The sequence below is a fragment of the Dendrobium catenatum genome, unplaced genomic scaffold (genome assembly GCF_001605985.2).
Source record: "Dendrobium catenatum unplaced genomic scaffold, ASM160598v2 fragScaff_scaffold_1122, whole genome shotgun sequence".
NCBI classification, from domain to species: Eukaryota; Viridiplantae; Streptophyta; class Magnoliopsida; order Asparagales; family Orchidaceae; genus Dendrobium; species Dendrobium catenatum.
Window position 1 is genome coordinate 1,767,550 of NW_021319584.1, and position 6,007 is coordinate 1,773,556.

The window sequence follows — 6,007 nt, forward strand, 5'->3', positions numbered from 1 at the left end:
TCTATTCTTATAATTATTGAAGAAAAATGCATATATGTGGCACCCTAAAATCTAAATCAGAAGAATCATATATCTTTCTATCTTTTCTACATCAATGAGAGCTCATAGTATTCATTACAAGCGGCAAATAAAATTAAAACATGACGTCCAATCATGTTGAGCCTTGATAGGTAAATCCAATATATAGTTTTAGAATATTTCATATTCCATTTCAATTCTATTTCAAATAAAACTACATACAACAAAACTACTAAAATATCCAAATATTGAAAATAAACACATATACAAAGTTTATTTTATTTCATCAAAATAAATATCTACTATATAGTACATTGATATAAGCAAGACCTAAAAAACTAAAAAACAAACAAGCCATGATTGTACAAAAATCAAAACATACCTATAACCTCAAATTTGATCATGAACTGTTAATCAACAATTTTCTTTCTTTTCCACATCCTGAAAATTAGAAATAAAATTATAATGAGCTATAACAGCTCCGCAAGCCACACAATTTGATCTAAATTTTCAAATTCTTTTATTAAACTTTGTTAAATATTCAAAAGCAGCTAAATGCAATCTAATAAAATAGTGTACTAAGAAATATAATAGAAGCATAATAGTTATTCAATTATTTAAATAACAATATTGAGCAAATAAATAAATGACAATTCATATCATAGTGTAGTTCATATCACATTCCCCGGCCCTAGATAAAATCTCAAAAGATTATAGTCCATCATGACTCCCTTTTGTGTTTATAGCATCACAACATGCCCGTAGGCACCAAAATATGATTTATAGCCATCAATACATGTCTTACAAGCACTAAAATATTCCCTGACAACGAAGGAGATTTTGGAGGCGAACGAAATGCAAGATGACGAAATAAGAAGATTCGGGCTTGATAACTATCCCACGAGGTAACTGCTCTGTTGCGCAATCCCTCTCTCGGCGAAAATAAAATATGCCCAGCGCCCGCCTAATACGATCTGCTAATTAGCGCGAAAAGGCAAAATGCCTTAATAAAATTTTATTAAGGCAGTTAAATAATAGTGCCTTAATATATATGTCCTTAAAACTTGTCTTTTTTGTAGTGTTTCATATCACATTCCTTAGCTTTAGATAAATTCTCAAAAGATTCTAGTCCCTCATGACTCCCTTTTGTGTTTATAGCATCACAACATGCCCGTATGCACCATAATATAACTTATAGCCATCAGTACATGTCTTACAAGCACTAAAATATTTCCTGACATATAATCAAAGGATTATGACCCCATATAGCTCTCAATAGATTTTTTCAATTGAATAAGCATATATTTCATCATATTATAACAATTAAAGTAAAATATAACACATATCAGAATTGCATAATATTCTATAATGTTAAGCAACTGAAATTCCTACTGAATAAATTTTCACAATGTTAGAACATAACCAAATTACAGAAGATTGTGTAAAATATTATTGGTTTAAGACATTCATTGTACTATTGCCTTATTTTTTGGTGTCTATATTTTTTATTTAATTAAAACTGCACATATTCCAAGATACATGATATAAAATTTTAAACAATAATCATAATCATAATCTCTATAACATATAAAAAGTTACGCTATAAAAAATTTTCATTACAAAGTTATACTTACTTTTCGCTAACAGAAATATAAATTTAATCAAAAAAATTAATAAAATTTTGTATTTTTGAAAACTGAAATAGGCATAATGTGGTCTATCTCGATCCGGACAACTTTATGAATTGAGGCAACAGGTAAAAACGACCCAAAGCTGCTAAAAAAATCCTCTGCTTCCTCAAATATTTTTCTTGCGACTTTTTTCTAATCAGGTCAGAATAGATCAATTTGGACGCTTAACCTATAGGTGTCACAATGCCTCTACACATTCATACTTTGACTCTCATCTATCGTCAACCATCTAAGAATCTTGTAAGGTGTGAGTGGGTATTTCACATCAAATACAATTTTAATGGCTCTATCAATCATTATAAAAGCTCAATTTGTGGCAAAGGGTAATTCCTCATTATTAACTGTCATGAAACATTTAGTCTTGTACTCAAAACTACAATAATATAACTCATTCTTAGTCCTACTCTATCTAAAGGACGGTCAATTAAACAACTTGACATAAAAAATGTATTTTTTTTTTCATAATCACTTTACTAAGAACATTAGCATACGTGTGCCAATCACCAGGCTTTCTTGATCCCAATAAATCCACTAGTATGTGACACTAATGCTTAAACTCTCCCGGTTTATGCATTGCCCCATGACAGCGCAATGGAGTTCAACTAAACAAATTCTTCACTTCATTAGGACCTTTATTCATTATGCGCTTCTTCTTCATCCCAACTCTTCCCTCTCTCTCCATGCCCTATATGATACTTATTGGGCCATCAATATTATCAATCAAACCTCCACAAGTGCTCATGTTATTTTTCTTGGTCATGTTTATTTTCTCCTGGTGCTCCAAAAAACAATGTTCTATTTCCTACACCAAAACAGAATATAATGCAAATGCCTCTATCAACGCATACAATATTAGGTCAAAATCTTTAATTCTTAAGCTCAACGTCTAACTACCACACTCACAATTTACTATGAGAATATCGGCCCCACCTACTTATTTGTAAACCCGATCTTTCATTCACGTATGTAGCACATTCTCATGGATACCACATCGTTCGACAAAAAGTTCGAAAGTAAGATATGTGTGTCTCTCATTTGCCTCTTATGATTAGCTTGTTGACACTCTTACCAAACCTCACTTTCATAATTAACTTGATAAATTTCATCTCAAACTTGGTGCCCTCATTATAAATGAGGCATTTTGGAGAAATCAAATAACTCCTTATTTTATCATTTTTATCTCTCGACGTTAAGATTCTATTCATTAAAAGTGTTAATTCACCTTCATTTCATTTATCTTTCTATATTTATAGATATTATACAAAACTTACAATATATTTATCTAAGACTTCGTACGTTTAGGACGGTTTCTTAATACTTTCTAAAACAATTTTTTAATAAAAAATTTATAATTCAAAATTTTTTTAATAAAATTATACTTTTAAAAATAATAAAAACCTATCCCAAACAAAAACTAAAAATGTTATTTCACTCCAATCATTGTTCTCTACGATTCCAACAAAATCTCTCATCACAAAGATGTGCAGCCCTTGCCACGTGTTGCAACATCCAAAACTTCCAAAATTGAAATAACTCAAATATAAAATAACTTTACACCATCAATATTATATCAAATAAAATATACGAACATGTATTTCTATATCAAATAAAATATTCGAACTTTAATACATGTTTCTTTTTTCTATTATATTTTAGTTTTGTAGGAAATTAATCGTTACGTTTAAAACATCTTAATTAAAGAGTATTATATTAGTGAGGTAGCTATCAGTCGATATTCTTACAAGACAAAAATCTACACATGCAATAATGACAACGTGATGATTAGGAAACCACTGAAAGAATCCTGCCGTTGAACTGGAATATTATGAGATAAGTATTACTTATGACGAAGAAAAAGGCCGAATTGGGGAAAAAAATATTATCAGATAAGTATTACTTATGACGAAGAAAAAGACCGTAAATGTCATCACAGTAATGTCATTATCATATATATATTTTTTATATTTAGCTTTTATTACCTTTCATCATTTCTTAGGTTTAACTAGGGGTAAGGGTGTCAATATTTGAAAGAACAAAAAAATTTGATTCGAAAATTTCGGGTTAGAGTCAACCCGTTTCGCAAACGGGTTGGGTTTGAGTTCCCGGATTTGATAAGTTTGAAAAAAATGTGTCGGGTTCGGGTTAACCTGAAAACTAGACATGTCAACCTGAAAAATCAGTTTGAAACGAGTTGACCGCACTGCCCAGGTTAACCCGGTGCCTACTTGCCCATCGGGTCCGAGCATGCCTACGCGTAGCGTCTGAGCTGCCCGCGCCCGCCGGCGCATCGCGTGCGAGGCTGTGAGAGCCAGTTTTCCACGTTTTCCTTCCAGGATCGTCCAGGACGAAGTTGGATCATCCCGAGACGATCGGTACAGGTTTGTACAGAATTTCTGGCTGGGAGGTTCGTCCCATGACGAATTTTGATTCGTCGGGACGAAATTTGTCCAGAGGCTAAGCAGTCCAGGGACGATTACTGTTCGCATTTGAACAAAGTTGTCCAGAGGGAAGATCATCTCGGGACGATTTTGGATCGTCCCGTATGATCTGCATGGATATATATTGGATTGAGATATTTTTGACGAGAGATAAAAGCACAGGAGAGAGAAAATCGAAGGAAAAAGAAGAAAAAATCATTTTTGGACGACTTCGGTCCGTTTTCGTCCGTCGCCATAATTGGGAAAGTTGACCGACTCGAGGTAAGGCACATTCCGCCTTTCTCAATTTTTCAGAAATGAGATTTCTGACAACTTTTTTGTTTCAAAGTTTATTTCCATTAGCGAATATTTGGTTTCATTTCGCACTGATGAACTTTTTACTGTGTAACTTTTGGTATGTTTAGGAGATGATATTTGTGCACGTTTCGAGTATTTTTCGGAATATTTTTACCGGGTATTTGAAATTCTGCGGTGTTTTAAGCAAACTACGAATTATATTGATGTTGAAAAATATTTCGTCAGTACAATGAAAGTATTGAAATGATGTTTTATGCTATCTGTGATAATTTGGTAAATTTTTGAAATTGTGAATTCTGTGGAATTTCCGTATACTACCGTTATGCCGCTGACGATTTTTCTGACGAAATTGAATTTCTGAATTTGAATGTTTTGATGTGCTGTGATATCAGAAGGGAGTTATAAGGGGCCAGAATCCTTAGAGATTTTATCCGTGTCAGGGAAATATGAAAAACAAGTTCTGTTCTGAAAATTATGTATATCTGTTCTCGTGCTATAAGCACAAAGGGAGGCATAAGGGGCCATAATCCGTTGAGGTCCTGTCTTTGTCAAGGAAGGGATGCATAAGGGGCCAGAATCCGTTGAGATTCTGTCTGAGTCAGGGATAACTGATATGTGATATGTTCTGATATGTGAAATTTGTACGATTCTGTTTGACTATATGATTTGACGATAGTTCTGATTTGAATATTCTGCTATATGAATAAATTCAGTTTTTCTGTTTATCAGCTATTTGATTTATGTTCAAGTATCTGAAATCTGTATTCTGTCTGTTATATGGTTTCTGTCCGATTATCTAAATTATGTACAGCTATTTGCTTCTGATGTATTTTCTGATGTGATTTCTGGAGATTTTGATTGGCGATTGTAGTCTTGCTGAGTTGTTAGCTCATTCTTATTTTCTGCGTGATTTTTAGGTTCTGGGAAAGGGAAGGAAGTCTTGGACTAGCAATTTTGTGTCTGATCTCATATTAGGTATTTTGTACTTTTGATTTTTGTACAGTCATGACTTTTCTGTTATGTTCTTTCTGTCTGTAGCCATGCACTGTTCTAGGTTTGACCCGAAACTTGATTTTGATAACCCTAACTAGAGGTAAGTGAGTCAAGTCGACTCATAAACTGGACCGAGTTCAACTTGATACATAACTTATGAGCCGAATTTGATGAGAAAAATAAGTCAAACTTGATCTAGCTTCCTTAATATTAGTATAAAATATATTTAAATATATTAGAAATTAGAAGCTTATTTGCAATATAGAGAGAGAGGAGAAATGAGATATATAGATAAGACAAAGATGAATGATATTCCACTTATTTTGATAACATTGAAAAAAAAAAAAACAAAATAAAAATTTGTTTAATTTGTTGGAGGAAAAAAACATTTTAATTTTTTTTTCCTAAATATGTCGAACACAAGATGGGCAGCTCTTCTAACAACATCACCGTAGGCACAGCATTGAGGAACCCAATCACACACCCACCTTCCTAGAAATAACCACTGGAAACCTGGCTCTTTCGTACCGCAGAAAACAACCGTTCAATTTTTAACCTAAAATAAAATCA